We start from the raw sequence: 24,414 nt of genomic DNA on the forward strand, positions 1-24,414 counted from the left end.
CATATCTCCTTCCTGTCCCCCCAGCTCTAGCCCTACGCCCCAACTCAGGTCCAGTTGAGAACCTGTCCCAAAACAGCACACCAGCAGCCAGGCTGGCCCTCCTCTTTGTGCATCAGGGTCCTCCCTACCCTGGGGGCCATGCTGTACCTCTCCACACAGACCTGCCTGTTCCCCCCTGCCCACTCCAGCTGCTTCCTGGTGACCAGTTCCCGTCCCCCACACACCTCTGCTTCCTGGAGTCTGAAACTCCAGTCTGCTTACATCACTGCCACTCAGCTCTCCACACCTGGACGGGGCCTGGCCCCTGGCGGGAGTGCACCCAAGGTGACCCATCTCCCAGCAGGCTCTCCTCTGAGCCCTTGGCCCTGCATGTCCCCTTTTGTTCCCCCACTTCCTCCTCCGGGTGACTCATCTTCCAAAGCTGTTGGGCCACACATCCTGCCGGGTGCAGCTCAACCCTCCTCGCCCCAGGAAGTGCCCACGACAGAGACCTGTCCCACCTGTAGCTGCCTGCACCTGTCCTGCGATGCCTCCTCCCCTCCCCTGCCAAAAAACCCTGATGAGCAGGGAAGGATTAGAGACCCTGTTGCCAGGTGACTTCCTCCTAACTGGCTGAGCTGCCCACACCCCCTCGCTGTGAACAGCCACAGGAGGATCTGGAGGGCACACAGTCAGCAGTGAGCCCAGGGAGGACAGGCAGAGAGTCCCCTGGGAAGGGCCTGGCCAGGTTGACTGGCAGGAGCCCTGTCACTCTACAGACTTTGTGGCTCCACTGGCCAGGCACCCTGTGGGGATGGGGTGGGCACCACCCAAAAGCCTCAGGGGACAGGTCTCTGCCTAAGCCTCCCCTCCCCCTCAGGCCCCAGCTGGCCTTCAGCACAGGTGGGTATGGTGAGCCTGGGCCTTACCCCCCCCCCCCCCCCCCGGCTTCTTTATGTAAGAACAACAGCTCACTGGGCTCAGGGCTGGCCTCAAGCACCTTTACTCCTTCCCCAATCCACAGCTGGGCTTCTAGCGTGGGCTGCCCACTGGGGGACAAGTGGGGTGATGTCCTGTGATTCAGGGCCTAATCCCCCTTAATCCCCCTCTAGGAGGTGAGACCGCTCCAGCCTGCTGACTCACTGTGTGGTCAGCACCTCTGGCCCCTGCCCCCCACAGCCTGGCCATATTCTGGAGCTGGGAGGACCTGGGCAGGTGGCCACCAGAGCCCCGCCCCTGGGGACGCCCTCTTGGGCCTTGATGTCCCTCTGGAGAAGGCTTACTCAGATCACCCCTGAGATCTAAGCTCCCAGGGCCCCCCTCCTGAATCACAGTCGGTGGGTTCCCCAAAGCAGGACACTGAATCCTCCCTCCAACACACCAGGTGCAGCTATGGGAGATAGGTCCTCTGAGCTCATGAGTGGGCATGGGCAGGGGCCACCCCACAGCTAGTGGCCTCTGGGGGGCAGGAACAGCAACAGGGACAGGACAGGGAGCTCCCATCACCACACGTGCTTAGGGGGAGCCAGCCCAGGACCTTGGCAGGTGTACAGGCTGACCCCTGGCCTGGCAGGGGTGGGCAGAGACCTCCAAGATCCTCTGAGGCCCCCAGGGACAGTGCTGATGCCTGTCTCCTCATTTAACAGCCTGTATTTCCCACCTCAATGCAGCAGACACCATGAAGCCAGGGTTGGGGGCTCCCACAGATACAGCTGCCTCCGAGTCTACCCTGCCAGGCAGGCATCCCCACTGGTCAGTAGAACCCTAGCTCCAGAAATGCTTGCCCGAGGACTCCAGAGCCACCCACCGTCCTTCAGGCCAAGTCGGGAACACCCTCTGGGGGCCCCCAGAACTCCCATTGGGCACATACATGCAGCAGTGAGCTCAGAGACAGGAGACTCAGGAGGGGACACAGCCCCAGCCTCCCAGGAAAAGCCCCTTCCTTCCTCAGATGCCCGCCTGGGAAGGCAGCTCCCTGTAGACCCCACTCAGATTCCTGATGCCTTGGAGGACCTAGCTTGGCACTGGCAGGAGCCTCCCTCCACATGGAGACTATGACTCCCCCACCCCCACCTGGGGTCATTTCTCTAGAGCCCAGGAGTCCCTGGGGCTGAACTGAGCCCTGCCCACACCCTCCATCCTGGCTCTTCTAGAACTCGGCCAATCTCAGGTCCTCTTCCAGGGGCCCCTGGGCCATTTCTCAGATGCACCAAGGGTGGGAAGTGACTTGCAGCCTGACTGCAGAGTCTGGTCCCTTCCTGGGAATCCCTGCTGCCCCCGCCCCCACCCTTCCAGAAAAGACTTCCAAGGGCAGCTCCTGGAGTCTGTGCCTCCCCCTAGACCCCTGGGCTGGCGGCTTCCCGAACTCCTGGGGAAATTCTTTCCTGGAGTCAGGTGTCAGTGCCCCTTTGGCTGTCCCCTCTGCTGAGCCAACAGGCCTAAAATAGCCCCAGCTGTCAGCGGACATCCATCTCAGCAGAGCTGGGGGCAGGGCCGGCCAGACCTCTAGGCCTGCCTCACAGCAGGGAGCCCCCAGCGAAGGAGGAGGTGGATGCACCCCATGGCCCCCTGACCTCACACCCCAGCTGCTCCCTCCCCAAATGAGGGCTCAGGTCACTGCAGGGACTGGATTCCAGGGCTCCAACCCTCAGAGGAGCGGCACAGCCTGGCTAGACCAGCCCCCTCCCAGGGCTAACTGTACCCCACAGCCCTGACCTTCAACAGAGCAGTCCTGGAGGAGAGGGGCTAGGCCCAGGATGGCCCCCACCCCTGTCTGTCCTGCCTCCTCACCTGTCTCTACGGGAGGCTGGGAGCAGCACCCAGGCGGGGGGCTCAGACGGCAGGGCAGGGGCTGCTGGGTCTCACCTCCCTCCACGGGCCCAGGACCGACACGGCTCCCACCCAGCAGCCCACTCTCTAGCCGGTCCTCAGACTGGACAGGGACGAAAGGACAGGCGGACGCTGTCAGCTGGGGAAGGCTGGGCCCGCCCCCACCACCAGCCAGCCCAACCCAGCCCAACTCCAAAATAGCCCGGGTGTCACTGCCCCGGATTTGGTTTCACCCCCAGCCCCATGGAAGCAAAGGGCACAGACTCTGCATGGCCAGGTGTTTGGTGGGGGACAGCAGGGATGTGGGTAGGGCAGGGACCCCATCTTGTGGGGAACCCTGTTCAGACTAATATCCCGGAGTGCAGGGAAGGAAGGAGCCTAGGGGACCCAGAACCACCCAGAGGAGAGAGGGGGACCTGAGACCCCCAGAGGATATCCAAGATCACCTTGAAGGGACCTGGGACCCCTCCCCCAGAAAGGGATCCAGAACCAGTCAGAGGGGACCCAGAGCCAGCCAGAGGGGATCCAAGACTGCCCAGAGGGGACTAGAACCAGCCAGAGGGGAGAGGGGGACCAGAAACCACACAGAGGGCACCCAGGACTGCCCAGAGGGGACAGGGGTCCCAGGACCATGCCAAGTGCACTGGCCGTCTGAAGGTCCTGCAGACTCTGGGTATAGGTGGGCAGCCAGAAGCTACACACAGGCCTAGGGCAGGTATTGTATCCTTGGTGCTTCCGGCAGCACCTGGCCTAGCTGTTGTGTCCATGGCACCTTTAAATGGGAACCCCTGAGAACCCAGCTAGGGGCCTTTGCTGGCCATGGACAAGGGAGGGCCCCAGGCCCCAGGGTGGGCCGGCAGGACAATGTGTGTGCTGCAAATGACCCAGGAAGACTGTTCCCAACTCCATGGCTATCTCCCTGATGCAGGGACAAGCAGGGACAAAAGGCCAGCCCTGCCTGGGTGAAAGGTGGCCTTTGTCTGGTGGGGCTTAACCAGGACCCAGAGGGGCCACCTGCTGGGAAGTGGTTGATCCCCGCCTCCAGCAGCCCAGGTCTGAGAAACCCCCTTCAGGAACCCCAGATGAGGGTAGGGACCAGGGGAAGACACGCAGGCATGCCCCTTGCACCTGCTTGATCTGAGGACTTTTCCTGCAGGTGTGTCCACCAGTTGACCCTCACCACAGCCAGGTGTAAGGGCCAGGGGTCCAGAGCACCCAGGGAGGTGGGAAGGAGGGTAGGGAGGAAGCAGACCCACCATAGCCAGCAAGATGGGAGTTCTATGCACACTCAGCTTCACCCCTGCCCTCAGCCAGCACCCCTGTGTCTGCTGGGGAAACCGAGGATCTGAGCACAGACCAGATGCACCCAGAGTGCCCAAAATCTGAGCTCAGTCACCATGATAAAACCACAGAATAGAAGGCTTCAACAGACATTCATTTCTCAGGGTTTGGGAAGCTACATTCTGAGAAGGTGCCTGAAGATCCTGGACACCGAGGTGGTACAGACACAGATAGCTAGTCACGCTGTAGCCAACAGAGGGCAAGCCCTCCAGGGTCCTTCTTCCTCTTCTGTGAACACTGATGCCACACGGGGACCGGGAATGATCTCAACTTTGATGATCCCCTGACACCAGCATATTAGCAGTTACCCCCTGACTTCTGACTTCCTGTAGTCCTGGGATCCTCCTCTTCCAGTCCTCCTCCCTGACCTGTGACCCTCCATAGAGGGGTCTGGAGACCCTCCCCCATCCTCCTCCCTGACCTGTGACCCTCCATAGTTTACCCTCCTCCTCTGTCCTCCTCATGACCTGTGATCCTCCATAGCTCACCCCCATGCTCATCCTCCTCTCTGACCTGTAACCCCCCATAGCTCACACTCATAAGTCTCTCTGAGTCCCTTGTCCCTATGCCCTGTCAAAGACAGGCAAGTTTGGCTCTAGGAAGTGGCACCTGCAGATCAGGATCCCCCCGGCCATGCACCCCTGGCACCAGCCCATCTGCTGCCTGTGGACAGACCCCAGGCCACCGGCTGCAGCCCCTGCCCATACATCACTGGGCTCTTGTGGGACATTTGGCCTCCTTGATGCTCCCTGCATCTACACTCTGCTCATGTGGTGTGCCAGACCATCCACATGCTGGCTGCATGCCATGGGACTGTCCCGTCCTCCTCATGGCTCTGACAGGAGCAATGGGCCTGGCTGAGCTGTGAGTGGTCCGTCTGAGGGGAGAGGCCCATCTGGGAGGCACCAAGGGGAGGGGGCCATGCTTGCACTGCTGTGTGGCCCCGGGCACACCCCTGCAGGGCCCGTCTCCTTCTGGAGCTGCCCGCATGGCTGTGTGGCCCTGGGCACACCCTTGCGGGGACTTTTCCTTCTTTTTTTTTTTTAATTTTTTTATCTTGTTTTATTTTGTATTTTTAAAAAATTTACATCCAAATTAGTTTAGCATATAGTGCAACAATGATTTCAGGAGTAGATTCCATACTGCCCCTTACCCATTTAGCCCACCCCCCTCCCACAACCCCTCCAGTAACCCTCTGTTTGTTCTCCATATTTATGAGTCTCTTCTGTTTTGTCCCCCTCCCTGTTTTTTTTAATTTAACTTTATTTTTTATTTTTTAAAATTTACATCTAAATTAGTTAGTATATAGTGAAGCAATGATTTCAGTAGATTCCTTAATGCCCCTTACCCATTTAGCCCATCCCCCCTCCCACAACCTCTCCAACAACCCTGTTTGTTCTCCATATTTATGAGTCTCTTTTGTTTTGTCCCCCTCCCTGTTTTTATATTATTTTTGTTTCCCTTCCCTTATGTTCATCTGTTTTGTCTCTTAAAGTCCTCATATGAGTGAAGTCATATGATTTTTGCCTTTCTCTGACTAATTTCACTTAGCATAATACCCTCCAGTTCCATCCACATAGTTGCAAATGGCAAGATTTCATTCTTTTTCATTGCCAAGTAATACTCCACTATATATATATCACAACTTCTTTATCCATTTCTCCATTGATGGACATTTGGGCTCTTTCCATACTTTGGCTATTGTTGATAGTGCTGCTATAAACATGGGGGTGCATGTGTCCCTTTGAAACAACATACCTGTATCCCTTGGATAAATGTCTAGTAGTGCAATTGCTGGGTCATACAGTAGTTCTATTTTTAGTTTTTTGAGGAACCTCCATACTGTTTTCCAGAGTGGCTGCATCAGCTTGCATTGCCACCAACAATGCAAAAGAGATCCTCTTTCTCCGCATCCTCGCCAACTTCTGTTGTTGCCTGAGTTGTTAATGTTAGCCATTCTGACAGGTGTAAGGTGTTATCTTATTGTGGCTTTGATATGTATTTCCCTGATGATGAGTGATGTGGAGCATTTTTTTCACGTGTCGGTTGGCCATCTGGATGTCTTCTTTGGAGAAGTGTCTAGTCATGTCTTTTCCCCATTTCTTCACTGGATTATTTGTTTTTTGGGTGTTGAGTTTGACAACTTCTTTATAGATTTTGGATACTAACCCTTCATCTGATATGTCATTTGCAAATATCTTCTCCCATTCTGTCCGTTGCCTTTTAGTTTTGCTGATTGTTTCCTTTGCTGTGCAGAAGCTTTTTATTTTGATGAGGTCCCAGTAGTTCACTTTTGCTTTTGTTGCCCTTGCCTCCAGAGATGTGTTGAGTAAGAAGTTGCTGCAGCCAAGATCAAAGAGGTTTTTGCCTGCTTTCTCCTCAAGGATTTTGGTGGCTTCCTGTCTTACATTGAGGTCTTTCATCCATTTTGAGTTTATTTTTGTGTATGGTGTAAGAAAGTGGTCCAGGTTCATTCTTCTGCATGTTGCTGTCCAGTTTGCCCAGCACCACTTGCTGAAGAGACTGTCTTTATTCCATTGGATATTCTTTCCTGCTTTGTCAAAGATTAGCTACCCATACATTTGTGGGTCCATTTCTGGGTTCTCTATTCTGTTCCATTCATCTGAGTGTCTGTTCTTGTGTCAGTACCATACTGTCTTCATGATTACAGCTTTGTAGTATAGCTTGAAGTCTGGGATTGTGATGCCTCCTGCTTTGGTTTTCTTTTTCAAGATTGCTTTGGCTATTCGGGGTCTTTTCTGGTTCCACACAAATTTTAGGATTATTTGTTCTAGCTCTGTGAAGAATGCTGGTGTTACTTTGATAGAGATTGCATTGAATATGTAGATTGCTTGGGTAGTATCGACATTTTAACAATATTTGTTCTTCCTATCCAGAAGCATGGAACCTTTTTCCATTTTTTTTGTGTCTTGTCAATTTCTTTCATAAGCTTTCTATAGTTTTCAGTGTACAGACTTTTCCCTTCTTTGATTAGATTTATTCCTAGGTATTTTATGTTTTTTTGTGCAACTGTAAATGGGATCAATTCCTTGATTTCTCTTCTGTCACTTCATTGTTGGTGTATGGGAAGGCAACCGATTTGTGTGCATTGACTTTATATCCTGCAACTTTGCTGAATTGATGAATCAATTCTAGCAGTTTTTTGGTGGAATCTTTTGGATTTTCCATATAGAGTATCATGTCATCTGCAAAGAGTGAAAGTTTGACCTCCTCCTGGCTGATTTGGATGCCTTTTATTTCTTTGTGTTGTCTGATTGCAGAGGCTAAGACTTCCAGTACTATGTTGAATAACAGTGGCAAGAGTGAACATCCCTGTCTCATTCCTGGCCTTACGGGGAAAGCTCTGTTTTTCCCTATTGAGGATGATATTAGCCTTGGGACATTCATATATGGCTTTTATGATCTCGAGGTATGCTCGTTCTATCCCTACTTTCTTAAGGGTTTTTATCAAGAAAGGATGCTGTATTCTGTCAAATGATTTTTTGTATCTATTGAAAGGATCATATGGTTCTTGTCCTTTCTTTTATTAATGTGATGAATCACATTAATTGTTTTGCAGATATTGAACCAGCCCTGCATCCCAGGTGTAAATCCCACTTGGTTGTGGTGAGTAATTTTTTTAATGTATTGTTGAATCTGGTTGGCTAATACCTTGTTGAGGATTTTTGCATCCATGTTCATCAGGGAAATTGGTCTATAGTTCTCCTTTTCAGTGGGGTCTTTGTCTAGTTTTGCAATCAAGGTAACTCTTCACAGAAAGAGTTTGGAAGTTTTCCTTCCATTTCTATTTTTTGGACAGCTTCAAGAGAATAGGTGTTAACTCTTCCTTAAATGTCTGGTAGAATTCCCCTGGAAAGCCATCGGGGCCATCTCCTGCACTTGCCAGCACTGCTGTGTGACCCTGGGCACACCCCTGTGGGGGCCCGTCTCCTTCTGCACCTGCACACACTGCTATGTGGCCCCACCCATGCCCACAGCCACACCTGGAGCGTGTTTCAGGACATGCACGGCTGACCTCCAGGCCTGGGCCCTGCCACCAAGGGCAGGGGAGATGCCGCAGTGGAGCTCAGGGCAGCTGCAAGCCTGAGAGGTCACAAGGGCTACAAAACTAAGTTGTCACACAATTACACTGTGTGCAAGAAATGGGGGGCCAGACTCGGCCCCAGGGGAGGCCTCCAGCTGGTCTGATTCCTGACGAAGCGTGTGATTTCCTCAGCTGCAGAAGGCTGTGTCCCAACCCTCCCAGGCCTAGGAGGAATGGCCTCGGGAGGAATGGCCTCCAGAGTCATGGGGGTACACCACTGGGGCAGGAAGGGAGCCCAACAGCCCACACTGCCTCCGACCCTCCGCCAGAAGCCACAGGACTGGGAAAAAGGCCAGAAGGCCAGGAAGCTGAAAGCCATCAGTAGGCCATGGTGGCCAGCACCAGTACCCTTGTGCTGTAACCCAACATGCCCACGTGTTACCCTGACTCCAGACTCCGAGCATGTATTTCTTTGCAAGGAAAGAAGTGAGAGACAAAAATCCATTCTTGGAAAAACAGGTGATGATGCAAGTCACCTGGGTATGGGGGGGTCCCCCCCCCTGTCCTGCTGGCGGCCCGTGGGGGCGAGGAACGCAGTTCTCCACAAGGCTTCTGTGAACGCCAGTGGGCCACGCTGCTGGCTTCCAGGGACACCCCCCCCCCCCACTCATTCCAGTCAGGTTCAAGTGTACTTTCCCCAGGAGTATTTCAGGAACAAGGTAAGATCTACTGGAGCAAATGAGCTCGACCCCAACCGCAGGGTGCTGAGGCTGTACCCCAACCCAGGGCGCTGAGGCTGTACCCCCACCCAGGGCGCTGAGGCTGCACCGGGGAAGGGGTGGGGGGGACACCAGCCCATGCAAACAGCCCGACTCAGGTGGGGAGAGCAGAGCCCCCCCCCCCACCCATCCGCTCCTACTCCCCCCCCCACCCCGCATTGTCAGCGTGCCTCTGGGTAGCCCCTGATGGATGCCGTTGAACCCGTTCCTTCTCCCGCCCGTGTGCTTCTCTGGCTCTGCGCATCGTCCAACAGGAGAAACCCTGACTGTGGAGGATACCGGCTCCCATCCCCCTCCTTTCCTCCCAAAGATACTTCATTTTAGTTTCCATAGCAAGAGCAAGGGTGCAGGCCCCCAAATCTTCTAAGTTACTGCCCTTGTTGCCAGCAGCGAGGCCCCGAGAGAAGGGAGCACAGCGGCACGACCGAAATGACCCGAGCTTCTGCAGGTGCGTGCAGGGCTCACTCAAGCCCCTGGGCTCTTCCAGCCGCACCCCAAACAGCACAGCCTCGTGTCTGCGGAGCTGAGTCCGTGCGCAGGGGTCTGCAAAGTTTATCCGCGACATGCGCTGGGGCAGACCCTTCCTAAGGAAGTAGGTTTGGCCTCTGGGAAGACTTGCTCCCCTGGGCAATACATACGCGTTTCTAAGTAGTGCCGGCTACGTGGGGTCCTAGCTGAGGACGCGGGCCCTTTGAATCCACCTGCTAACTTTTGAGTGTGGCCTCATATGGTTATGTCCAGCGAGAAACAAGTGTGCAGCAAACATTATCATCTGGAAAACGCTCACTGAGCCGAACACAGAGGCAGGCCAAGCCTCCGCTTCCCTGCTGACCTTCCTGGGGGAGGGTGAGGCTGGGGGTCGGCCGTGCCCTCTCCCATCCAGACAGAGCGTGAATGAATCTACATTTGGGGCAAGACACCCTTTCTTCAGGGACAACTCAAGTGTGAGCGGAACCTAGAGACCCTTTATCCCAGAAGGAACCTGAGCCTTTCTGGCCGCAGCACAGACCGAAGGGACTGGCACATGGGCTTAAGACTAAGCGGCCAGTTAGCAGGCACCCAGCACCACCCTGGGACCTGAGCCGGCTTCCACAGCCTGGATACCTTGGTCCCCCCACCCCGAATTCATACTGCCAGGGCCTCAGTCTTGGAGGCAGGGCCTTTGGTGGGTGATGAGGTGCTGAGGGTGGAGCCCCAATGATGGGATCAGTGCCCTTAGGAAGTCACCCTTGCCCCTTCCACCACAGGACACCTCCAGAAGATGCTGTCCATGAACCAGGAAATCAGCCTCACCAGACACCATGTCTCAGACCTCCAGCCTCCAGAGCCCTGAGAAAGAAGTGTGTTCACAACCCTTGGTCTGTGGTGTCTGGGCACAGCACCCTGGCTGACCTGGCATTGGAAAGGCCACGCCCGCATGCTTGAAACCATGACTCTCACATCCTCACAGTGAAGCATTCAGTGAAAGGGTTCTAAAGGGTTAGACAACCCCTGCTGGGTTTACTCGGAGGCAATCACTGAGTCCTCCAGAAAAGCAGGTGTGCACACGGTCAGGTGCTCGGCGTGTGGGCTGCTGCCCAGCTCAGGACCTGTGGCATAAGGAAGGTGGCACATCTGGTCTCCATCCTGGTCCTGACACCAAGCTCCTTCCCACCTTGGGATTTCCCGGTGACAGAGCGTCTCTTGATGTAACCAGGCGACTGACTCCTGGCTGGTTCCTTCCTGGGTGGGGGCAGGTCCCCAGAAAGATGGAGACCTGACTGGAAGCCTGGAACGTTCAGTCCCACCCCCGTCCCCTAGGGAGCTATCACAATCCCTTGTGCCTATGTGGCAAAGACCCCAAAGATCCCAGTAGTGGGGGGTTCAGGGAGCTTCTGGGTTGGGGCATGCCTCCACTGGGCTCAGGACCCTCCCGGACCTCACCCGTGTGCCTCTTCATCTGGCTGTTCATCTGTGCCCTTTATTACATCCTTTCCTATGTAAGAAACCGCTAAGTTTTCCATATGTGTTTCCCTAGGATCTGTGAGTCCTTCCAGCACATTCATCAAACCTGAGGAGGGGCCGTGGGAACCTCTCATCTGTCGCCCATGGGTCACAGCACAGGTGATGTCTGGACATGGGGTTGGCGTCTGAAGTGGGGTGGTCTTGTGGGATGGATCCCCGAGCCTGTGGGTCCCACAGAGATGGGACCAGAGCTGAATTAAACTGCTGGACCCCCAGCTGGCATCCGTGGAGAATCAGAGAATTGGTTGATGTTGTCGGAAAACACCAACACACCCATCTGTTGTAAAACCTCAAGGGGCACTGCAATTGTAACAGAAAATTTCCCTGAGGACACGTGTGACTCTTGTGGAAAATAAAACCGCGAAGATAAGCTAACAGATCTTGTCGCCTGCACACCCACGGGCACTCCTTACAGCCACTGAAAAACACCAAATTTCACATCTTCACCCTGTTGGCATCCTGAGAAACCACTACTGTAGCATGGATGTTGTCAGTGCCAAACATTCTTTTAAGCAGGCTCCACACCCAACGTGGGGCTTGAACTCGAGACTCTGAGACCAAGAGCTGTATGTGCTACTGACCGAGCCAGTCAGGTGCCCCTGTAAATGCTGAGCACTTTAATGAATCAGCTTTTTTGCTTTCCAAAGCATCAGCCACTTGCAGAAATTACCTGGTGCTAAGAGACTGTGCCTCATGTCACTGGAAAAACTCCTGTGGCCTTTGAAAATACTTTATAACCAAGATTAAGGGGAGGTCACACATATTGTAAAGAATGTTGAAAGGTGCATTGTGTCCTCAGGCTGAATGTGGTCAATCGGCGCTGGGATGAGGCTGGTGTGTCCAGAGACCAATGGAGAAGCTCCCCCATCAGTTGCCATCTCCAACCCCGTGTGGTTCACCCAGTGCTGAACACCCTGGGTGCAGTCAGCCCTGGGCACACATTACGGTCCCTAGAGAAGGCCACAGCCCGGGACAACCTGATCCCACATACCCCGCGTGGCTCATGTAGTGCTGAACAACCCTGGGTGTAGTAGCCCTGGGTGCACATTATCGTCCCTACAGCAGGCCACAGCCCGGGACAACCAGATCGCAACACCTGGGGTGCAGAGTCCAGGCAGCAGGGGTCCTAGGCCTTGTCCCATAACCATGGGCATCGACCTTAGTGCAAACAGCAGGTGCAGAGGCCCACTTCCGGGGACAGCGCTGCAGCAAACCAGGTGTAAGTGATGAGAGCCAATTAGAGAAAACGTTTCTAATCTCCGGAGTTGTCCTCAGTGCATACAGCCAACGCTTCAGGAACATCTGCTAAAACCTGGTAAGAACCATGAGCTTCTGCCTCCAGCTCAAGCGGGACACAGTGCCACTCGTGGTTGGTGTGGCCAATACAGGGCTCCTGATCAGATGTGGTATCAGAGCAACATTCCTCAGCTCCCCATCCAAGTCAAGGGGGCTAAACCCTGCAGCACTGTGGCCCAGAGTCTTCCATTGGAGGCTGTACCCCATGCACGGAGGCGTGGCAGATTGAGCTTATCTGGGACCTGGCTGCCCCCAGTCCAGCGCACTAGCGGAGCACAGGGTTTGCCCCAGGAGAGCAGACGGGGAAGGTTAGGACCGCTGCCCAGGGCCTGCTGAGACCCCGCCTTAGGGAGGAGAGGCCAGTCAAGGGGCTCTCCAAAGGAACTGACCTCCTTTGACACAGAGCGCAGGAAAGTTCAGGCTGTAGGCTACCCTTGAAAACATTAGCTTGTCTTAATTAACAGCAACAAGCTGAACCTTGGAAAGACTTGGCTCAAGAGAACCTCCCGGGGTTGGGCAGAACCTACCCACTGGCCTTGAGAAGCGCTGCTTGCCCGAGGCTGAGCATTGCTGAAAACAGAGATCAGTCAGCCAGCAATCAAGGGGGCCCGAGGCTGACTGAGACATCAGCTGAGACAGGCCTCCGAATGGAGGGACTGGAAAAGCGATGGGCAGAGAGGCCCCGGAAATCCCTGCACCCGGTGGCGGTGCTCACACTCAAGCTGCATGCTGACTCGGCACCGACACCAGCAGCTTCACCCTGCAGGGCACAGAGACCCCACTGATACAGTCCAAGCACACATGCCCACCTGCAACCACGAAAACAAAACAAGCCCACACAAGCAGGACTGGAGTGTGTCCAGACTTGTTGTACAACGTATCACCTGAAGTATCCAGTTTTCAACCACAAACAGGAGACATGCCAAGAACAGGAAAGCCTGGCCCCAACACAGGAGGGGAAGGCAGACCACAGAAACAATCGCTGCTATTTCTACTGCTCTGAGAGCACCAGGAGACTGCGGCCGTGATGCTGTGCATCATCAAATAGGGAACACCAACGAAGACAGAGGAATTATAAAAGTCAGCATTCGCGAGAGCGGCTCAGTGGCAGAAGACAGCACCTGTGAGCTTGAAGATAGATTGCAACAGGTCGTGCAGTACAAACGACAGAGAGAATAAAGGATAAGGGGAAACGGAGAGTCCTGGGGAAATGCGGGACGGTACCCAACAAGCACACCAATACACACATGGTAAAAACAACGCCCAGTGGACAAGGGCAGAAGACCACCCACAAGGTCAGAGACAGGCACTGGCCAGGTACATGACAAAGGGCACAGCTCCTGGGAAAACCACTCATTCTCTCCCCCAAACAGTGGAACACGAAACAGCAGCTCAGCCAAATGGTATCCTAAAAAGTGTAGAGTCAGAACACGAAAATAAATGCAGTGTGCTTTCAATTGTTATTATTGTTCAGGGTAGTAACTGTTCTCAACACAGGCTTCCTATGGGGGGGAGGGGGGGGAGGCTGCTTTACATGCTTTAGCCCACCTGTGGGGTGGTGGTGGGAGGGGGGTAGCCCACCTGAAGGGGGGGCGGCAGGAGAGGGGGTAGCCCACCTGCGGGTGGGGGTGAGAGGGGGTAGCCTACCAGTGGGGGGGACAAGGGACAGATAGCCCACCTATGGGCGGGGCGGGAAGCAGATAGCCCACCCGGTGGGGGGGGATAGCCCATCTGTGTGTGTGGGGGAAGGGATAGCCCACCTGTGGGGGGGCGGGGGTAGAGGATAGCCCACCTGTGAGGGGGTGGGAAGAGGATAGCCCACCAGGGGGGGGGAGGATAGCCCACTTGTGTGGGGGGGTGAGAGAGGCTAGTCCATCTGTGGGGGTGGGAGGGAGAGGATAGCCCACCTGTGGGGGGGGGGTGCCAGGGAGGTAGCCCACCTGCGGGTGGGGGGTGCTGGAGGGGGGTAGCCTGCCTCCGGGTGGTGGGGGGAGGTAGGCCACCTGCAGAGGATGGCAGGAGACGGGTAGCCCACCTGCAGGAGGAGGGGGGCTGCAGTGCTGCTGGGTACAGTGTAGACATTCTCATCAACCCTGAAAGTTTCAGAGCAGAGAGATGCTCTGAACAGCATTCAGGAGGAATTCACCTGCAGCGACTAACTTGGGCAAAAACCCAAAAGTGAGTCCATAATCTGACAGAGAGTTTCAGGAGCAAACACCAGGCAAGACTTTTAACAAAGTAAATGCAAGGATTCTGAGGATCTAAACTGTGTCTGCTAAAACAAATGCCAGAGAATGTATGTGGAAATTTTTCTGGCCCAGAGTATTTGCCAAACCTTTGAAAAGGCTCTTGGAAAACCTTGTTGATGTGCCCAAAGAAAACAAGCCCCCGGGCACCCTGGTACTGGTGTCAGCAGCACAGTTGTGTGCCCCCCCCCCACCATTGTCATGGTTTAAAATTAGAGCCCACAGGGTCTGGGAGTTGCCATGGAGCATGGAGCCACCCGCCCTTCCAACAGCTGCCTTCCCTCCCTGGAAGGGCTAAGATTAGGGCTGCGCAAATTCCTAGAGTAGAAATTAAGGGCCACATTTAACCGGGTGACTTAATTTGGCAATCCTGCCCCTTCTGTCATAATCAGAAAGTGGCTCTTCTCACGGCCAGAGCTTTGCTACTAACTGACTCCATAATTTCCGATCAGTCACTGCCTTGTTGGCCTTCCCAAAGAACTTCAAGACCCCCATTCATTATCCCCTGAGCATCACAATCTCAGAGTCACCTCGTTCAAAAGCCTACCCTTGTCTTTTACACAAGGGCTGTACTGAGAGATGCTCTCAACAAAGTTGTTACTGTCCAAGCAAGAAACACACCCTACTTTCTAAACACTGACTCTCAGATGTGCTAACACCTTATCAGAAAGCTCAGTAATGAAGATAGTGGCTCAGGGGTGGGCAAATGAATGGAATGGAATGGAATGGAATGGAATGGAATGGAATGGAATGGAATGGAGTAATAAAGTAGAATAGAATAGAACAGAATAGAAAAATAAAGTAGAATACAATATAATGGAATAATAAAGTAGAATAGAACAGAATATAATAGAATAATAAAGTAGAATTGAATAGAATAGAATAGAACAGAACAGAACAGAATAGAATAATAAAGTAGAATAGAATGGAATGGAAAATAGAACAAACAGAGAGCCTGGGAACAAGAACTATCAGTTCTCCTTGGAAGACACAAACATCAGGTCACTACTTTGCACCTGCATGGAATGAATGGTGACTCCAGAAAAAGATATGTCAAAGTCCTTACCACCAGAATATGTATGGGACCTTATACAGAGGTAGGATCTTTGCAAATGCAATCAAGTTAGGATGTGGTAATCAGGATTGGCCCCAACCCAAGAAATGGCATCCAGGGAAACTTAGGTGCACAGAGAGGGAAGGTGACCCAGATACACACAGGCAGAAGGTGGTCATGTAAAGACAGAGGGAGAGACCATCTGGGGCACCAGGATCTGGAAGAAGCAAGAAAGCCCCCTGCCCCTACCCAGAACCTCTGGAGGGAGTGTGGCCCTGCCCCCACCTTGGTGCTGGGACAATACATTTCTGCTGATTAGAGCCACACAACTTGTGCCAGTTTATTACAGAAGCCCTAGGGAGTGAATACAATGCCACATATAAAATTCAAGATGACTTTTATCCCAGGAATTACCACATGACCCATCAATCCTGGATGTGTACCTGTCCATACAAAAACTTGTACACAAATGCTCACAGCAGCACTATTCACAGACGTCCCCCTCAGCTGATGAATGGATAAACAGTGTGGTCTCTCCTTACAAAAGGAGAGAAGCACAGTCACCTGGTGCAACATGGCTGGACTTGAACACAAGATGCTTGGTGAGAGAAGCCAGACACAAAAGGCCACATGTGAATGTCCAAGAACAGGCAGATCCAGGGACAGAAGGTGGGTTCTCGGTTACCAAGGTCAGGGGAGGGGGTGGGGTGGGGATAAGGGGGCAGGATATGACTGCCTGATTCTGGGGAGACAAAAATGTTTTGAAGCTACATACAGGTAATGGTTTCACAATAGTGAATGTAATAAAGCCACAAAGTTGTACACTTTAAAATGGCTAATTTTCCAGTCACTGTGTGCACCTGATATCATTATAATATCATATGTCATTTATATCTCAATGAAAAAATTAAAAATAAAAATAAAATGGCTAACTTTATGTTATATGAATCTTACTTCAAAAAAATAATCAAGCTGAGCTGAATTTTAAAACCTAACTTACAAAATCAAGGGGCGCCTGAGTGGCTCAGTCAGTTAAGCATCTGACATCGGCTCAAGTCATGATCTCATGGTTGGCAAATTCGAGCCCTACGTCAGACTCTGTGCTGACAGCTCAGAGCCTGGATCCCGCTTCAGATTCTGTGTCTCCCTCTCTCTCTGCCCTTCCCCCATTCACACTCTCTCTCTGTCTCTCAAAAATGAATAAACATTAAAAAAAATTTTAATCAAAACAAGGGGCGCCTGGGTGGCTCAGCCAATTGAGCATCCTACTCTTGATTTCAGCTCAGATCATGATCCCAGGGTCATGGGATCCATGCTGAGCATGGAGCCTGCTTAAGATTTTCTCTCTCTCTCTCTCTCTCTCTCTCTCTCTCTCCCCCCCCCCCCTCGTGCTCTCTAATATCAAAACAAAAAACTTTTAGAAGAAAATCAAGAACATGTGTATGCAGAGATTTTTAATTTTTTAATGTTTTATATGCAAACATTTCTTATGCAAGACACAAAACAGCAGCCATCCTAAAAGAGAAAAAACTAATTTGAATGGCTGCCTGACAAAAGACACCAAAAACAGACTGGAAATGACACCTGCCACACTCAAGGCTTTTGGGATTTCTAACATGTGTGCACTACAATACAGAGATGTTCAAGGTGGCACACGATGAGAAAACATTGTCAACAAGCTCAACCACCAGGGAAGAATCCAATAAATCAGGGCACCACCACAGCGGCAATGTCTCAACCACCTGAGGAGAATCCAATAAATCAGGGGACCACCACAGAGGCAATGTGGCAGGTTCTCACCCACTCACATGGGAAGACACTGGTGTTAGGGTTCTCTACAGAGACGGAACCAATGGGGTGCCCATACATATACATACATCTGGATCAGCAAGCTGGAGACCCAGGAGAGCCAATGTTCCAGTCCAAGTCCAAGGACAGAAGGCCTTGGGAGAGGGCCATGATGAGGGTCATGGTGAGGACCAAGATGAAGGCCACAAAGAGGGCCATGATGAGACCAGGGTAAGAGCCAAGGTGAGAACCAAATTTAAGATCAAAGTGAGGATCAACATGAGGACCATGGTGAGGGCCAAGGGAAGGATCAATATGAGGGCCATGATGAGAGCCACGGTGAGAGCTATGGTGAGGGCCAAGGGGAGGGTCATGGTAAGAGTCATGGTGAGGGCCATGGGAAGACCATGGTGAGGGCCATGGTTAGGGTCATGGTGAAGGCCAAGGGAAGGATCAAGGTGAGGGCCATGGTGAGGGCCATGGTGAGAACTAAGAGAAGCATCAACATGAGGGCCATGGTGCCAGGGGAGGGTCATGGTGAGGACTAAGGGAAGGATGAAGATGAGGACCAAGGTGAGGACCATGGTGAGGGCCATGGTTAGGGTCATAGTGAAGGCCAAGGTGAGGGCCATGGTGAGGACCAAGGTGAGGACCATGGCAAGAGCTATGGGAGGACCATGGTGAGGGCCGTGGTTAGGGTCATAGTGAAGGCCAAGGGGAGGGTCATGGTGAGAGTCATGGTGAGGGCCATGGTGAGGACAAAGGGAAGGATCAAGATGAGGACCAAGGTAAGGAACATGGTGAGGGCCATGGGAAGACCATGGTGAGGGCCATGGTGAGGACCAAGGAGAGGATCAAAATGAGGTCTGTGGTGAGGGCCAAGGGGAGGGTCATGGTGAGGATCATGGTGAGAGCCATGGTGAGGGTCATGGTGAGGACTAAGGGAAGGATCAAGATGAGGACCAAGGTGAGGACCAGGGTAAGGGCCATGGTTAGAGTCATGATGAAGGCCATGGTAAGGGTCATGGTGAGGGCCATGGAGAGAGCCATGGGGAGACCCATGGTGAGGGTAATGGTGAGGGCCAAGGGGAGGGCCATGGAGAAAGCCATGGGGAGACCCATGGGGAAGACCATGGTGAGGACCAAGTGAGGGCAAAAGGGAAGACCTCAGTAAAGGCCACGAGGCAGGCCCAGCTGGGCTAGGGCAGGAGTGGCCTCACTGCAGCTGTGAGGCCCAGCCTGGGGTCAGGTATCCCCTTCACTAAGCACTTTCCAACCTGCCTTCAGAGCATTTCTTTCAATGAAATCTTAATCAGAGCTCAACATAAGAAGCTGGTAGTGGCTCTCACTGTGGGGTCCCCATACCTCATGGGTCTCTGAGGCCCTGCAAGAGACCTGGCAGTCAGGACAGTCCCCATGGAAAATGTCATCTGCATTTTACACATGCTCCCACATTTGTGGCATCATCCGAGGCTGTGGGGCTCTGGAACAGAGAACCCAGCATTGTGTGTGAAGCTGGCTGTTAGAGAGATCTGCACGATGTGACAAATGCCACTTGTGCATTGTTGTTGTTGGGAAACATGATTCTTTTCTCATTAAAAATATGTCTCTTACATTAACATCTCCTGGGCTTACTTATTATTAGATTAATTAATAAACATTCACAGTTTTTCTGTTTTGATATCAGTAGACTTATCCTACAGGGACTAAAGCTCTTTGGCATCTGTGAAAGTGTTAAGAAGTGACATAATTCTGAGGCCACAAGGCTCCAAGGGACCCCTGACTTGCACAGGACATTAGCCTAAGGCAACAGCATTAAACAAGAGCAACAGATTTCAAGGAGCAGCTGCTGGTGCCAGAGGCAGGAATATACCCAGAGTCACATACACATGTGTGGTTTTACATGTACACACATAGACATGTATTTCAGCTAAACAAGAAAAGATCTGGGGCATGCATAACAAAAAGAAAACTTGAAATGATGTTATTGTTTTTTTTAACTAGAGAACCATTGGAAATATAAGCATATAAAAAAGTTCAAAGACAAAGAAAAGGAAAATAAAGAAAAGGCAATGTCAACCAAGAGAAAGCTGATGCAACTGTATTACCAGTAAACTAAACTGGCTTTGTAGGAAAATAATAACTAAAGTTTAGAAGTCATTTGAAAAGATTTTATTCACCAGTCTTGGCGATGATCTTTTAGACATAACACCCAAGCACCACCAACAAAAGCAAAAATTAACAGGGAGGGAGGGTTACATGGAAGAAAAAGCTTCTGTACAGCAATGAAACCATCCATAAGTGGGGAAAGACAGCCCAAAGAACGGGGGAAACATTTGTAAGGCAAGGGGGTAGCATCCAACAAAACAAATATGTAAGAACTTTAGGAAAATGATACAACTGTTGTGAAAGACATTAAAGTTGATTTAAATACATGAAGACATACATGATGTCCATGGGCTTGAAAATTCAGTAGCACTAGGGTAACAGTTCTCAACTTGACAAATTTAATGCAATGCTGGTCAAATGCTATCGTGTGTGTGTAAGAGTATGTGTGAGAACAGACAGCAGTCAGTCTGACTCAAATTCACATTTGAGTCGCTGGCAAGGGGGTAGCATCCAAAATGAACTCATACAGCCCCACTGGGGAAGAAACAAAGGTCGAATTCACAGTAACAGAGAGTAAAATTGTGCTTCCAGGGGCTGGGGGACGAGGAGAGGGGCGCTGTCAGCCAAGGACACAAACTGTCCCTTCTGAGATGGAAAGTCCCAAGGATCTAATGTGCAGCATGGTTAAAGAAACAGAAGACAGTAAGACACTGGCCAAAACTCACTGGATTGTATGCTTTAAATGGATGCAGTTTACTGCACACCAGCTACACCCCAATATAGCTTATGTTCTTAATGATACTACGAACAACGTTTTTCACAACAAATCTGAAAATGTGATGATACAGACAAGTTTTCAGAAAGGACAAGCATCATTTATTTCAACACGTGCCCACAAAAATCAATAAACTCCAACAACCATTCATGACTTTAAAGGGAAAAAAAACCTTAACACACTTAGACTTCCAGTTATGGAAACTTTCTCAGCCTGAAAAAGGATATCCACCAAAAAAATAGCAATAGCATCTCACTGAGGAACAAGAATGGCGGGTGGGGGGGCACCTCATTCATCCCTGTTTAACTCAACACACCGCAGGAAGGCAGGGAGGCGGTAAATGCATGAGGGTTGCCAGAAACAAAACAGTCGCTCATCTCAGATTATAGGACTGTCTACAGTAAAAGCCCTGGACCACGTACAGAAAAAAAAAGAGTCATGAAGAATCAGTTACAGTTTTGCAAATCTATTTTGACACAGTCATGAACAAAAACATAAATGCAGTTTCACAAAGCTGCCATTTGTGGCAGCAATACAGTCATTTTTTAAAAATTTTTAATGTTTATTTTTGAGAGAGTGTGGGAGATGCAGGAGAGAAGCATCAAAGGAAAAGACTTCAAAAGGGAAGGGCTGGAGAAGGTGCAAGGCCTTAGGACATGTTTACATAGCTAAGCGTGGCTGTGGCTCATAAGGAACGTCTAGAGCCATTAACATTGTCCAGGGCCAGATCCTCCTCCACACCTGACCCTTCCTAGTGTTATAGAAACCAACTAACTCGGAATTCAACCTTGAAAAGCTAAACCATTAAATTGATTAACACACTTGCTTAGCTAACTTTATGCATGTAGTCTTTAGTAATTATCCTAATAAAAAGAAGCTTTATTCTGGAGTCGGAGCATCATTCCCAGATGACTAGACAAGACTCGAGACTCAAGTATGAGGACCTTTACTTAACTGCACTTTGTTTGCAGAGTCATCTTTTGTGACTCCAGCCATACTCCCTGCAATGAGAGAGAGAGAGACAGAGCATGAGCAGGGGAGACACACACACAATCCGAAGCAGGCTCCAGGCTCTGAGCTGTCAGCACAGAGCCGGACGTGGGGTTTGAAATCACGAACCGTGAGATCGTGACCTGAGCCGAAGTCAGACACTTAACCAACTGAGCCACCCAGGCGCCCCAGTAATGCAGTCATTTTTAAGAGTACGTGGATAAATAAAACAAATATGTAAGAACTTTAGGAAAATGATACAACTGTTGTGAAATACATTAAAGTTGATTTAAATACATGAAGACATACATGATGTCCATGGGCTTGAAAATTCAGTAGCACTAGGGTAACAGTTCTCAACTTGACAAATTTAATGCAATGCTGGTCAAATGCTATCGTGTGTGTGTAAGAGTATGTGTGAGAACAGACAGCAGTCAGTCTGACTCAAATTCACATGGAGCAGCAAAGCACCAAGAGCCAAGATATTCGTGAAGTCACAGGACACAAAACCAATACACAGAAATCTGTTCATTTCTATACACTAATTACAAACTATCATAAAGGGAAAGTAATAAGACAATCTAATTTCAATTGAGTCAAAAAAGAATAAAATACTCAGGAATAAATTTAACCAAGGAGGGTGAAAGATGTGTACACTGAAAACTGTAAGTCATTGATTAAAAAAGAAAAAATGAGGGGCACCTGGGTGGCTCAGTGGGTTGAGCATCTGACTTCAGCTCAGGTCATGAACTCACGGTTTGTGGGTTCGAGCCCCGCATCGGGCTCTGTGCTGACAGCTCGGAGCCTGGAGACTGCTTTGGATTCTGTGTCTCCTCTCTCTCTGTTCCTCCCCTGCTTGCTCCCTCTCTCTCTCTCAAACATAAATAAAGACTAAGAACATTTAAAAAAAAGAAAAGAAAAGAAAAATTGAAGTCACAAATAAATGGAAATGGATACCATGCTCATGGATTGGAAGAATTAATATCATTAAAATCTGCATACTACCAAAAGCAATCTACAGATTCTATGCAATCTCTATTAAAAATCCAAAGGCACTTTTCACAGAAAAAGAGCAATCCTAAAATTTGTATGGAAGCATGAAAGACCATAAATAGCCAAAGCAATTTTGAGAAAAATAACAAAGCTGGAGTCATTGGACTTCCTGATTTCAAACTGTATTAAAAGCTACAGTAGTCAAAACAGTATGGTACTGGCATGAAAGTAGACACATATCAAGGGAATAGACTACATCAAACTAAAAGGCTTCTGTACAGCAAAGGAAACCATCAACAAAATGAAAAGGGAGCCTATGATAGGGGAGAAGCTATTTGCAACTCATATATCTGATAATGAGTTAATATCCAAAATATATAAAACAATGAATATAACTTGGGACACCTGGGTGGCTCAGTTGGTTGAGCATCCAACTCTTGATGTCAGCTCAGGTCATGATCTCATGGTTCTCATGGGATTGAGTCCCATGTCGGGCTCTATGCTGACAGCGTGGAGCCTGCCTGGGATTCTCTCTCTCTCTCCCTCCCTCTCTGCCCCTCCCCTGCCCTCACGTATGTGCACACTGTCTCTCAAAAATAAATATTTAAAAAAATAAAAAATAAATATAACTCAATAGCAAACAAACAAAAAGACAGTATGATTAAAAAGTGAGCAGAGGATCTGAATAGACACTTTTCCAAAGAAGACATCCAGATGGCTAACAGCACATGAAAAGATGCCCAACACCATGAATCATCAGGGAAATACAAATCAAAACCACAATGAGATATCACCTCACACCTGTTAGAGTGGCTATTACCAAAAAGATGAGAAATGCCAAGCATTGGTGAGGATGTGGAGAAAAAGGAATCCTTCCACACCAGTGGTAAGAATGCAAACTGGTGCAGCCACTGTGGAAAGCAGCATGGAGGGTCCTCAATTAAAACTAGAAATGCCATATGACCTAGTATCCATTTCTGGGTATTTATGTAAAGAAAATTAAAGCACTACATTGAGAAGATATCTGCACCCCAATGTTTATATCACGTTATTGACAACAACCAAGACAGGGAAACAGCCCAAGTGTCCACAGACTGATGAATGGATAAAGAAGATGTGGTGTATATATACAAGGGAATAGTACTCATTTATAAAAAGAATGGAAACTTTTCACCTCCAACAACATGAATGAACCTCAAGGGCATTATGCTAAGTGATATAAGTCTAACACAGACATTTAGTTCTCAATTACAGGACTTTACTTATAGGTGGAATCTTTAAAAAAAAAAAACCTTAAGCAAAGAAAAACAAAGAAACGCATAGATACAGAGAACAGATAACAGACGGGTAGTTGACAAAAGTTGGGGAGGGGAATGAAATGGGTGAAGGTGGACAGAAGGCACAAACTTCCAGTCATGAAATGAACCAGTCCTGGGGACATAACGTATAGCATGGTGACCCTAGGGAGGAACACTGTAGTGCACATTTGAATACTGCTAAGAGAGTAGTTCTTCAAAGTTCTACTCACAAGGAAAAAAGCCCTGTAAGTAACTGTGGTGATGATGTCACCTAGACGTCCCGTGGCGATCACTTCACAGTACCTACAAATATCAAACCATCATGTTGTACGCCTGGAACTCATGTCATCTTGTATGTCAGTTATACTTTGATTCTAGAAAAGAATGGCCTGGGTGCTCTCTCAACATCTTAGCTTGCTCTAGGGCCACACCAGTTCCCAAGAACAATCGCCAAGATGCAGAAATTAAGATGACATGGTACCAGCCCAGGTTCGGACAGACACAGGGACAAGGGAAAGAAGGATGGTTCGGTGGGCAGCACTGGGACAAGTGGCCATCCACAAGGGACAATGTGGAAGTCTGTGTTAAAGCTGACCCCTACCTCACACCACTCACCCACATCTGTCTGAGGAAGATTAAAGCCTCAAAGCCTCAGTGTGGGGGGCACCCAGGTGGCTCAGTTGGCTGAGCATCCAACTTCTGCCAATTCGTGGTCTGAACCCTGCATCTGGCTCTGTGCTGACAGTTCAGAGCCTGCTTGGGATTCTCTGTCTCCCTCTCTGTCCCTTCCATGCTCTCTCCCTCTCAAAATAAATAAATACACTTAAAAAAAAATCCTGGGGCACCTGGGTGGCTTAGTTGGCTTAGGTCATGATCTCCTAGTTCGTG

At 50.4% G+C, this 24,414-nt stretch overlaps 1 protein-coding gene across 39 annotated transcripts in view; it reads right to left on the reverse strand.

Annotated features, from left to right (window-relative positions):
- Window positions 1-5,194, reverse strand: part of OBSCN (obscurin, cytoskeletal calmodulin and titin-interacting RhoGEF) — a 165,270-nt gene extending 160,076 nt beyond the window's left edge. For 31 of the 39 annotated variants that reach the window (XM_043584288.1, XM_043584297.1, XM_043584398.1 and 28 more), the window contains exon 1: window positions 2,770-5,193. The gene's annotated coding sequence lies outside the window, so the exon portion shown is untranslated. Of the gene's footprint in view, window positions 1-2,769 lie in introns of all 39 variants that reach the window. The other 8 variants (XM_043584471.1, XM_043584462.1, XM_043584420.1 and 5 more) reach the window with 1 other exon arrangement.
- Window positions 5,195-24,414: the final 19,220 nt, after the last annotated feature.

Source organism: Prionailurus bengalensis, chromosome A1 (genome assembly GCF_016509475.1).
Source record: "Prionailurus bengalensis isolate Pbe53 chromosome A1, Fcat_Pben_1.1_paternal_pri, whole genome shotgun sequence".
Classification (NCBI taxonomy): domain Eukaryota; kingdom Metazoa; phylum Chordata; class Mammalia; order Carnivora; family Felidae; genus Prionailurus; species Prionailurus bengalensis.